Genomic DNA, 13,687 nt, shown 5'->3' on the forward strand with positions numbered 1-13,687 from the left:
TGGACATTTGTAACCTTCCCAGGTGACTTCCAACAAGCAAAGTCAATGGTGGAAGCCAGATTCACTTAACAACATGAGATAATTTAATCGTGGTGGTCTCATCTAATCTCAGTAATTTCAATTATCTAGTAGGATCATTGAACCTCAATCTTTTACTTTATTGCAATGATTCACTTAACAACCGCAGCAAAAAAGGTCATAAAATTGGGTGGGACTTACTTATCAACTGCCTTGCTTAGCTGAAATTCTGGTGGTCATAAGTTGAGGACTACCTGTAAATTGAATCTGGGAGATGTCAGTTCACATCCCTGTTCCAGTATCCGTAGGTCATTAAAGATGAATTATTGTTTCATTTTTACTGGTCCTTATTGGATTGCCTTGAAGATAAGATGGTCAGATTGAACAGATAAATTTGTTCTCTTCAAAAGTGAAGTGCAGAACTTTTCAAGTATCTCTCTAACATTTTCAGCACTTTCTGAGGCCTGCTTATTTAGTGAGCTAAATGTCAATATCTGGAAGAACATTTTTGGTAGCATTGGTGGTGGTAGATAGTGCAACCTCCTTCCTGCAAAAAGCAGCTTGCTTTCCTGGATCTAGGACTAGGCTAGAATGTACAGAAACCATAGGAAAATGCAGATTCAAGTGTTTCAAAAGAGAAGAGATTTTAATTAATTAATTAATTTAATTTATTAAATTTATATCCCGCCCTTCTCCCCAAAGGGACTCAAGGCGGTGAACAGCCGAGAATTAAAATAACATGCAATATAAAAGTTAAAATAATTAAAAATAAATTAAATTAAACGGCCGCCCCAATTTAAAACCCCTAGCAATACAATTAAAAACCCCTAAAACCTATTCAGGCCAGGCCAGCTTGCTGAAATAAAAACGTCTTCAGGGCCTTATGGAAAGTGCGGAGATCCGGAATCAGCCGTATTCCGGGAGGTAGCTCGTTCCAGAGGGCAGGTGCTCCCACAGAGAAGGCCCTCCCCCTGGGGGCCGCCAGCCGACATTGCTTGACCGACGGCACCCTGAGGAGGCCCTCTCTGTGAGAGCGTATTGGCCGGTGGGAGGTTATCGGTAGCAGCAGGCGGTCTCGTAAATACCCTGGCCCTAAGACAGAATTTCCATGATAAAGAGCTCAGCTTTTGCACCTTTCCTCAAACTCTGCACACAGCTCTGGCTCACACATTAGACAATAGACTCGCAGAAGTCTATTGTTTCTCTTTTTCTTTCCCACTTTTTTTGTTCAATAAAAATGACTAGGCAGGCAGAAGAGTGAATGGGATCATGGCAGCAGCCTGCTAATCATATTTGCCAGAGAAGGTTTGATTGCCTTTCCAGGTAGCAACACCTTGATTATTCTCAAATAGTTAAGTAAGATCTAGTTAGTGCTTGGAAGGGAGAGGGCATAGAAAACCTCAAGGCTAAACCAGAAAATCTAACAAAAAAAAACAAAACAGAAACCACTTCCATATTGACAATCTACTTCTATATGGTTGCCAGCAAAACTGCATGGGTATGTCATTAAGATTGTGCTTATTGTATGCATGTCAACAGAATGATTTTAAACTGCACATGCTAAAAAAAGTTTTCCAAAGTTTAGAATATGCTCATAGATTTCCCAAAAGTGCTTTTTCAAGAGGCAACAGAAAGTCCAGTAATCAGAAAGTCCAGTTGTCTCTTGAAAATGCACCTTTGGGACAACCATGACCTGGATGTCTGAGAATCTTCATAGACAATGTGTTCATAGAGTTCAGGTGGAGAAACTTCCATTGTGACCTTCCATTTTCCTGGAAAGCTGGTATCAGATGGTATTGGAAGATTAGCCCATCATTTTCACCTTGCAAAAAGGCAATAATTCATTTTTATAGAAGGGAGCAAAACACTCATAGATATACAACTGTGATATCGCTAATCAGGTACCACTAACTATGAATAACTTATTCCTTACTTCTTCAGACCCATCAGGTTGAAGGCTGGGTGTGCATCCACATCTATTTTGTCCACTTTCATCCTGTTCTACATAGGGCCAGAATGGGCATTTTGGACATTAGCAAAATATTTGTATTTGGGTAACATTTAAAAAATGAAAAATCTTTCTCTATGGTTTCTTTTCAAAATAATCTTAGAAATAACAGTACATTTCAAAAATAAAATATTTTTTTTCAGTAATCAACTGAACAATTTCAGCTTGCTTCAATTGCCTTAATGTTGCTATATATCTCTGTCCCCTTTGTACATCTGAGTGGTGGTGGTGATATTAAATTTTTTTAAAAAAATAAGTACTATCTTGGCAACACTGAGATTTGACCGAGGGGCTTTGCAGATCCCTGGTCAATTATTTTAACTGGTACCCAAACCATCTTTGCTGCCATTCTCAAAATGGCTGCCATGCAGAAGCCTTCTTTGACTGGGGGTACAGCCAAAGAAACTCTCCAGAAAAATTCTCCAGAAGACAAAACACTGAGAATGCTTTCTATACCTTCCATTAGTTTTTCAAGATGTTCTTTTCCACCTCCACCTACGTTTTGGCCTACCAGATGGATATACTTTATAAGTAAACAGAAGTCGTCTGACTTGTTTGGATCTCTCATTCCAAATCTGTCATTCTTCTTTGCGCCATGGCTTTCAAGCAATGCTTTGCATTCCAATGTATTCAAGGACAAAAAAGTAGTAACAAAGGTTCATTGTTAAAAATTCATCCAGGATTTCTGGATAAATATCTCTAGAGTATAACCCCCACCCTATTCATTAAGCCAGGTTATCAGGTAATCAGGACCAGAATTCTACTGTGAAGAACCTGGCTAAAGAAAGTTTCCAAAAAAACAAGTGAGATGTTTTAGTACAAAAAAATAGAAAAGTAAGAAAGATTTAGGTTCAATGATCCTACAAGATAATGGAAATTACTGAGATTAAATGAGACCACCACTATTAAATTACCTCATGTATTGTTTGTCCCAGTAATCTATTTAGCCTCTTCCTGGTTTAATGCTAATTTTACTTACCTAGCCTTTTTTAATTCCAGCAAATATAATTAGTATTATAAAATGCATCAGCAATTCCATGCCTCTGTTAAGTCTTTGTCCTGCTGTTCTTCCTTCCCACTGACTTACTATATAGGCACATTGTGTAAATCAGCTTTAAAAATGCAAGAAGTTGGAATCAGCCAGTCCTCTTGGAATCAGTTTTCTTATTGCTTTCCCAGATTCTTTGCACTTTTCACTCTTCCCAGAGCCGGAGGGTTATTCTTGATCTGAATCTTAGAACCTTTAGCTATAGATGCAATTTAGCCTACATACACTGTGATAGGAGATAGAGAGCTTTGGAAAACATAAAATGAGGGAGGAAACAATTAGTCATGGAATTATGCATGACCTCAGTTAACAGGAAATGTCAAGCCTCTTGATGATTTCATGAATACTTCCATATAGTTTCCTTTGCAACAATTAAGAAGTGTGTTGCCCTTGCCTTCTTCTAGCATGTTCTTTTTAGTTGACCTAATACCACTGCAAAAGTTTGCTATTATTGTTCCAGTTCGAGTAATTTGGTGATTGATAAGAATCAGAAAGAAAATCTCCTTTTTAAGCCCTAAAATCATTCTTATGCTTGAAAGTACAGAACTTGAAACACTGTTTCTTGCCCGTTTATGGTAGGAGATCTACCAAAACCACAGCAAAAAGTATTTAATCTACTTTTTAGAAGTGGATTTCCTTTTTTTTAAAAGTACACCAAGTAAAACAACACTAACCAAATTGCCTGCTCCACTCATCTCTGCAAATCAGTCCTGCTCTCTTTGATTCCTCGTTTTATCCACTGCTGCTCCACTATTCTCCAGAAATGTTTAATGCAGGCTCCAGCCTTTAAAAAGATGCTCATCCATATCTAAATTCTTCCTCAATGTATTGAGACCTTGATTCTTTAACCTACTCTATTTCAAATTTTTATTTATCCAGGACTTCTTGGGGGAAGAGAGAGAACAGTCAAGAAATCATATAAATATTTGTTCCAAAGTAAATTCTATTCTGTTCTGTGGACCTTATTTTATGTAAACTAGTTTAGGACTGAGATAGAATTTTGCTTCAGATTATTATTTTTTTTTATGGAAGATGGTTAAAAGGTGTACATGTTTTAAAGCATTAACAGAATACTTTCATAGCAGCTGCAAGGAATACGAATTAATTCATATATGACTGAGATTAAGTTTTTTGAGCTCCCTCTAGTAGCCTGATATTTCTGATTTTGTAAAGCAATCTTTCTGGTTCTGAATCTGCAGATGAAAGTTCAACATGTATCTATCTTCAGTCGAACTCACAGCAATAAATAATGTGCCTCAATGAGCATCAAACCATTCTCTACAGAGAATCACCATTTTTCCCTCCTGATTTCTCACTCTTGACCTTTACAGAGACTTCTATTATTTCCATTCAATAGTCTTATAAGAATCAGAGAGACATTTATTATAACGTTGATAGATACACCAACATATCATTCCACCCAACACTGCCTCTTATAAACACAATGGGCTGATTTTATTACTGAAAATGTACCAGGCCTATAGTCAATGAATAAAGAAAAAGGAAAAGGCCCTTTTACACAATTGTGCTAACTACCAGGATCCAAAACTAGGAATTAATACCATCATCCTATCAGCAGTTTCCAACAGTCTGGTGTCAAGAGAAGCTCACCAGTGATCTAAAGCCAAAGAAATCTACAGGGGGGTGGTCAGAAAAGGGAAGATGGCAGTCACAACTGGGCCAACAAAGCCATGCTCCATTTTACACATGACATATATGAAAAGGGGTGTGCTTAAGATTGCACAATTGTGGCCACCATCTTTACTATTTGACACCCACTCCTATGGATGTCCTGCCTGTCTAAAAGCAAATTTGACAATTTCTGCTGGCTAAGCCAAGAGAGAGGGGGGGAGAGAAAGGGAGGGGAGAGAGAAAGAGAGAGAGAGAGAGAGAGAGGGAGGGAGGGAGGGAGGGAGGGAGAGAGAGAGAGAGGGAGGGAGGGAGGGAGGGAGGGAGGGAGGGAGGGAGAGAGAGAGAGAGAGAGAGAGAGAGAGAGAGATCTAAATGATGCATCATCCCAGGAAGGTCCAGAAAGACCCACAATAATTCTGGAGCTGTTAAGTAGCATCACTTTGTATTGCTGGTATACAGTGGTGAAATGAGCCCTGGTGGCGCTGTAGACTAAAGCACTGTTATTAACATCAGCTGCCTGCAATTGCTGCAAGTTCAAATCTCACCAAGCTCAAGGTTGACTCAGCCTTCCATCCTTTCTAAGGTAGGTAAAATGAGGACCCAGATTGTGGGAGCAATAAGCTGACTTTGTATAAAATATACAAAAGTATGAAGGCTATTGCTTAACGCCTTCTAAACTGCCCTGAGTCTCCGGAGAAAGGCGGCATATAAATCAAATCAAAAAAAAAAATCTGAACTACCGGTTCGCTGGCCATGCATGCGCACTGCGTGCCAAGCGCACACTGTGGGCATGCATGCACACCAAATGCGTGCTGTGTGCGTATGCACAGTGTGCACCAAAGGTGCACTGTGTGTTTAAAAAGCTATTGGTTTGGTCAAACCGGTAGTTAAAAAAAGCTATGATCCGACGATCAGCTGTGCCGCGCAGTTTAGCTTTGCTAGAAAGTAGGATTTCCTGCTTTCTACCAAAGCTAAACTGCGCGGCACAGCTGATCCCCCCCTCACTGTTCTACTTACCTTCCCCAGCCTCCTTTTGGGGTGTGCTGCACACATGTGCATGCGCAGTACTGCTTTCTAGCAGAAATCCTGCTTTCTAGCAAAGCTAAACTGAGTGGCACAGCTGATTGTCAGATCGTAGCTTTTTTTAACTACTGGTTCAACCAAACCAGTAACTTTTTTTTGCTACCGGTTCACCCGAACTGGTAGTTTTTATCACTACCAGTTCGCCTGAACCAGAGCAAACCAGTAGCATTTCACCCCTGCTCAGTGGTGAAATCCAAATTTTTTCACTACTGGTTCTGTGAGCGTGGTTTGGTGGACGTGGCAGGGGAAGGATACTGCAAAATCTCCCTTTCCACCCCACTCTGGGACCAGCCAGAGATGGCATTTGCCAGTTCTCTGAACTACTCAAAATTTCCGCTACCGGTTCTGCAGAACCTTTCAGAACCTGCTGGATTTCACACCTGCCCCTGCTGGTATATTATATGTTATAAGAGTGATGGAGGAATTTTAAAATGTTTTGCAAAACAAAACAAAATCAGAACAAAAATTAAGAACAAAAGTAAGTCAGTAATAACATGTTTTTTTTAAAGGGATAAAATCAAAGAGTATATTTGTGGGGAAATGTTATTTATATGTTACTCTTAAGCATCCTCCACATGCAATACCTCTGAGCAACATTTTTTGGACAGACGAAGGGGCTCTCTGAAGACAAAGCATCTAGGCAGAAGGCTGTGGAAAATCATTTCCATGTTGTTACCATGAAAGGTACATGCATGTATCAGCAGATCAAATTGAAGAAGTCTTTCTCTTTATTTTTTGCCACAGTCGACAACTGACAGGCATTGCCAGAACAAAAGTGCGGCTCCACACAGCTGAACCTAAATTATTGACCCCTTCATCCCCAAGGAGGATTTGAAAGAGCTTTAGGCATCGCTTTTCACTGCCATCTATACCAATTGACATCACTGCCCCAAACCCAAGGAGCCTTGGTAGTACAGTGGTCTAAAGCACCCTGTTATTAAGACCAGCTGCCTGCAATTACTGCAGGTTCGAATCTCACCAGGCTCAAGTTGACTCAGCCTTCCATCCTTTCTAAGGTAGGTAAATTGAGGACCCAGTTGTGGGGGCAATAAAATGACTTTGTATAAATATACAAAAGAATGAAGGCTATTGCTTAGCACATTGTAAGCCGCCCTGAGTCTCCGGAGAAGGGCGGCAGATAAATCAAATTTTTTAAAAAAACAAAAAACCGCCACCCATCAGTGCTACCTACTTAAAAAGCACAGGCTAGCATTGCAAATTCAAAGCAAACAATGCAGCCAATTCTTTCAGAATATTGGCTCAGCCATCTGGGCCTTCTAACCACACATTTAGTTAGTATACACCCAGCACTTAGAACTAACCCCCTCCAATCCGTGCACTTCCCAGATCAGTATTCTCTGATCTGGGCCAATCCCAGATGTGTGGACTTCAAATCCCAGAATTCTAGTCAGTACGGTTAATTAATGAGAATTCTGGGAGCTGATGTCAACTGACCTGGAAATCACCAAGATTGAGAAATTATCTGAACTTCCAAACCCAGAATTCTTCAGTCACTATAGTTGTTGCTGAGAATTCTGGGAATTGAAGTCCACACATCTGAAAGGCATTGGTTTAATCCGTATTGGTAGACTACCAACTCAGTAAAATTGAAGAACCTTTAGAAAGGAAATATCTTGAAGGGCATTTAAGTTGCCCCTCCATGGCATAGGGCCTAGCTATCTTCGAGACCGCCTGCTGCTACCGACGACCTCCCATCGACCCGTGCGCTCCCACAGAGAGGGCCTCCTCGGAGTGCCATGAGCCAAACAGTGCAGGCTGGTGACCCCCAGGGGGAGGGCCTTCTCTGTGGGGGCACCTACCCTCTGGAATCAGCTGCCCCCAGAGATAAGGAGAATCCAAGACCTCAGTGCCTTCCGTCGTGCCCTTAAAACCCATTTTTTCAAGCAAGCCGGGCTGGCTTAAGAAGAAATTTTTAAATGTTTTAATTGGTAGTGAGTTTTAATTGGGCCAAATTTATATATCTTTTAATTGTTTTTAATATTTGTACTGCATGTTTTTTAATTTTGGCTGTACACCGCCCTGAGTCCTCAGGGAGAAGGGCGGTATAGAAATTTAAAAATAAAATAAAATAAATAAATAAATATGCACATGACAATAGCTGGACTAACCACAAGATCAAATGGCTGTGTCCTCCCTTATTAGAGGAAGATATATTTCTATTAAAATTATAATAACATTTCTGTATTTGTATATTACATATAAATTAGCATATGCAGAATTTTATGCCGATTTCCCTTTTTTGGCAATGGATAAGTAGCAATTCAACCAATACATCCCACCCTGAGGTGGGGAGGAGAACAGTGGACAGTATATTCCAGTGAGGGTTGTCTCATCTGCCCCCCAAGAACCTTTACATGAAGTAATTATGCAACATACTTTGAAAAGCTACTGAATTGGATCATGATAACAACAACTTTATTTCTTGGGCGCTTATAATTAAGAGTGTTACATGAACTGAATCATCTATTTCTGTTCCATCTACGTATTTTTTAGAAATTCTGCAAGTTTAATAAGGCAGTTTGCTGAGCCTCTTTCTCTAAAAAGTAACAAAACTACAACCTGAATCTAATTTGACAAAAAGAAGGGGGAAAAAATACCCTCAGCCGAGTTAGTTTGCAGATGTTATTTGCAGCATTTATTTATGAAAAATAACTAGAAAATCTTTTTAAAACATCGTTCTGGCTGGGACCAATAGAAATGTGACATGCTTGGCAAGGCTGTCTATTTTACTTACACTGCTTCACCGTTTCATATTCTGAGCAAACGGAGAGGCTATTTTCCCACCAGAGTTCAGAAGGGCATATTGTTTCATTTCTTCAGAAAATTGTTTCTCAGGATTTCAATCTTTTAGCCAGATATGACAAAACATAATATCAACAACACTCATGCTTCTTATCAGTTCTGTTTTCAAACATAAATCGTCAATCAGTATATATTTAAGTCAGGTAGGCAAGAGGCCTCAGTGAAAACAGATAAATTGTTTCCAGGTATTTTAACAAAACTGCACCACTTCCCATTCTATCCCAAGTAAAAGGAAGAACAGTAACGTACAAAAGTTGTAGACATTACTCTGGTCTTGATGGCCTTATTCGGAAAATCCTGAATTTTATACATTTCTCAGTTTATAGGTTGATCTAGGGCACATGGTCTGTGGCAGTGGTGGGTTTCAAAAAAATTTACTACCAGTTCTGTGGGTGTGGTTGGTGGGCATGGCATGGCATGGCTTGGTGGGCGTGGCAGGGGAAGGATACTGTAAAATCTCCATTCCCACCCCACTCTAGGAGAAGGTTACTACAAAATCCCCATTTCCTCCCGATCAGTTGGGACCTGGGAAGCAGAGAATACTGTAGATGGGGGTATGGCCAGTCAGAATTTTTACTACCGGTTCTCTGAACTACTCAAAATTTCCGCTACCGGTTCTCCAGAACTGGTCAGAACCTGCTGAAACCCACCTCTGGTCTGTGGACTCAGTTAGTGTGCAACAGCAACAATTCCATTTTGTAACATTAATTGCATGTGAGCAATTTGCAAATCCTGTGTAGTAAAATGCTAGGAAAACCTGACATAATTTCACAGATATGAATACTTTTCCTTATAGTATTTTCCTGGAATGAGTGTGTGGTCATGCAAAGGCCAGCCACATCGTATACATTCAATACACATTATTTATATGAGTAGCAATCGCTTCAGGGATCATCAGAATTTCTAGTTGGTATTCCATTTTTGGGCATGCTGAAAGTAAGATTCATATCAGTGCAATAGTTAACACAGGTACAGTTGACAGAGCTGTATCTATGACTAATTTGCAATTTGAGGAAACAGAGTCCTAAGATATGTTACCTTGCTTCTTCTTTATTATGGGCAAAGTGGCCATTCACAGTTATCCATTTTTCCATATTATTCATAGTGAAGGTTATCTTTCTTCTATGAAAGTACAACAAATGGTACATAAAGCAAAGGCCAGAATATTTTTTTTAAGGGTCAAATGAAACTCAACCATCACAAAATCTGAAACATTGCAAGAATTCATATTGGGACACTTTTCAGTACTTATTTAGAGCCATGGTAGTATTCTATTACTAGCCTATGTCTCCTGTTTGTTTGTTTGTTTGTTTGTTTTTCTTTTTTTCCCCATCTCCAAGGAACAGATGGGTAGTAGTAATGATGTGCTGACATCGCAGAAAGAGCTGGGACAGAAAATGACTTCTGTTTTAAAGATTACCACCCAAGGTCACCTTCATGTTATATAATTATGTGTTATCACACCAAGATAAGAATATATGTCGTAAAATCACAAAGACTGTTTCAGCCATTTTGCTTTTCTGTTTCTGTAGAGTGCAACTGAAAATTTGGGGACTGAAAATTTGTTTGAGTTCCTTTAAATTCTTGAAGATATGTGGAGGATTTCCTGGCACTTCCTGATCTCTGTCATCAGAATCACAGAAGCTGGCAATGCTATTGCCTGCTTTCTGGTAGTTGTGATAACTTCACCTTGGGAGGACACCAACTTAGGGAAGATGAGACTTTGGCAGTGGTTTCTGCCTTGTGGAGATCAGTCTTCAGCTGGCATTAATAAATTAGTATAGCTTGACATTTGAAGTCTTTCTAGAACAGCTGGTCAGATGGAAAGAAGAGCTATTTGTCCAACTACTAGATAAACATCCACTTTCCACTTTCCCATGGCTTGGGAAAGCTATGGAGGCACCATTAAGGAACTTTGTGGGAAGCCATCAACAGAAAGCTCAGTGGTAGCCTTGCACAAAGCTTGGTTTAAAAAAAACTTGGTGGTTTTGGCATGAGATTAATCTATTTTTTTAGGTCACTGATCTCTTAGTTGGACTTAAAATGGCCCTTCTCAAGGTGATTAAGTGGACAACCTCACTGAGCTGAAGAAATATTTTTTGACAGCAAGACTAGCCTGTGCTATCTACCTCTTGGCTTGAGAGAACAATGATGATATAGCTAAGAAGCTTCAGAGAGTCTTCAAAGAGATCTCAGTTCAGCCTTCTTCCTTAGCTTTATGCTGTCCTTCAATGGACAAACAGATGAATGTTATGGCACAAAGGTAGTGATAGAACATTTACAATTAAAATTCTTTTATTTCCCCATGTCCTTTTGCCTTTGGTATCACATACCAAGACCAACACTTTGAGGGGACCTATGCGAGAAATTTAGTGGTCAAAAATCATTCCTAACTTCCTCCTTTGGGCGAGTTCTCAGACAGAAGTCATCTCCTAAACCAACTAGAGATAACTGTCCGTGGCGGGACTATAGCTTGGTGTACTAAAAAGAAAACCCCTCATTCAATCTTGGCAGCTACAAGTAACAAAAAAAGATGAAATTTGGAAAGATTTTTAAACAAAAATACTTCCAGTCAAATAATTTGATCTAGTGGGTAACATCAGAACAGGATTTTGGAGCTTAGTTTCAGATCTAAACCAGTGATTTTCAAACTTGGCAACTTTAAGATGTGTAGACTTCAACTCCCACATTAGCTAGGGAAATTGGGGAGTTGAAGTGCGGACATCTCAAGATTGCCAAGTTTGAAAAACACTGTTCTAAACTGATTGAAACTTTATGTTTAAGGAGGAGAATATTTTTATAGTCCAAAGGGGAGGGGCAGGAATCAGTAAGAGAAACTTGATAGTGGAACCAGTAACACAGAAAATCACTGGCTGAGTTTAAGCAGAGTCATCTGGCAAAGATGCTTTTGTTTGGATTCCTGCACTGACCATGGGATAGGATTCAACTAATATCATATAGACATGAACTCTCAAGTTTAATCAATCTATTCTAAGGGATCTTCAATGTCTGCAAATCCTAGAAGAGTTTGCTGAAGCCAGCCTCAGTCCTTTGGGTATTTGATTGAAGTCTCAGTCTCCAGACAGGCATTGTCTAACCCAATTGCAAGCACGGGCTTTTTCCCCTATCCCATCACAGTTAATGCCAATGTAAAAGCCCGGTGTCAGCTATTTACCAGCAGAAATTAAAACTGTACCAAATCACTGAAAAATATATGTTCTTGTTGTGTTAGAAACTTTGTAGAACAGAACTCCACAGAGGAATTTTATGACAGCGGTTATTTGAACCAGATAGAATTCTTGTGTTTTTAGTATTTGTGGGAATGGAGGATGATTTATTTCAGGTATCAAGGTACATTTTGTAGCCATGAAGATGTGCCCGATTTTTGCATTTTCATTACTTGTGAAACTGATAGATCCTTTTCTCTTGAGAGGATTCCTCCGTACCCACATATGCCCACACTCCTATTTTTGAAAATAATTGCTTGCAAGATGAGAGCTAACACCCAATCTCAACGTGTAGCAAAGGTAATTGCAGCACTTACAGCTCTTGTCATCTTGATGTATTACTGAGTATCAAAGGTCACTGTTTTGTAGTCATACGTTATCAAATTTGAAAGAGCAATATTTGATTCTGATCAGCCTTTAAACTGCCCACAACATACTGTACATGAAACAAATAGAGGGCTTTCTAATTTTAAGTCATGGGCCAGGATGGGGGAGAGATAAAACAATGTATCGGAAGTGGAGGGGTCAACCAGTCGACTCAGAGGGCTTAGATGTCACTGCTGGACTCTAATACAATGCATTGCAGTGATCACAAGCTAAAGTGGCTATACTAATGAAAATAAAAACAACTGAAAAATGACATGGGGCTGTGCCTGGTGGACAATAATGCAGAAATAAGCACATAAATCACTATTTAGAGACAATAAGGCTATAATAGCTCACCTGAAATGTTTATATCTTCTACTGATAAGCTATCTCAGGACAAAAGTCTACAGTTTTCCAATTTTGGACCCTTCTCCAAAGATGCAATTCTGCACATAAAATGAAATAATCCTGACTCACAACCCACCCTCCCATTTACAACTTAAGAATCCTTTTCCATCTTGATCCAGAGAGTAGCTCGTGGCCCATGACAGGATTCAACAGGCTTGCCTATAGATAACCCAGGTGTATCAGAATTTATTGAAGACCAATGAACTGTTTTCTATCTGAGGTTGCCCAATTGCAGAACACAATGGAGATCACAAAGATGCTTGAGTTTTTCTCTTTCATTTATCCAAAATTTAAAGTGCTTATCTTCCAGTGCTAAAATCCAAATTTTTTTACTACCGGTTCTCTGGGCGTGGCTTGGTGGGCGTCGTGTGGCTTGATGGGTGTGGCTTGGTGGGCATGGAAGGGGAAGGATACTGCAAAATCCCCATTCCCACCCCGCTCCTGGGGTAAGGATATTGCAAAATCTCCATTCCCACCCCACTCTGAGGCCAGCCAGAGGTGGTATTTGCCGGTTCTCCAAACTGCTCAAAATTTCCGCTACTGGTTCTCCAGAACCTGTAAAAACCTGCTGGATTTCACCCCTGTTATCTTCCCAATAAGTACAATAGTCCTACTTTCAAGTCGATACATATATCAATAGTAACAGTAACACAAACATTACAATACAGCAATAATAATGGGATCAGTAGTATCAACAATAGAGATGCACCCATTTAATCACAAGGAGTCAATGAATGAAAGGCATATCAAGAACTGGGTTTCTTTAAAAGCTGGATAAGTTAATCATATAAATGGAAATGTAAGGGGATTCAGCTCCTTGAACAGAAGATTGCTTTAAAGATCTTTCTAGAAATGTTGGTTGGTGTCAGCCAACCATTAAGAGGCTTATAATTAAATGGGAAGGATCAGCTCTAGGAAAATAGCTGCCTCTAGCAATAAATTGGTCAGGAGGTCCAGAACAGCAAACTACATCTGAATGGATGATAAAGATTAACAGTACCATTCCATATTGTGAAAAGGTTTACGACTGCTCTTTGAAACTCCTTTGTGGAATGCGAGCATTTTCTTTCTGGT

Source organism: Pantherophis guttatus, chromosome 1, assembly GCF_059756535.1.
Source record: "Pantherophis guttatus breed Tessera chromosome 1, ASM5975653v1, whole genome shotgun sequence".
NCBI classification, from domain to species: domain Eukaryota; kingdom Metazoa; phylum Chordata; class Lepidosauria; order Squamata; family Colubridae; genus Pantherophis; species Pantherophis guttatus.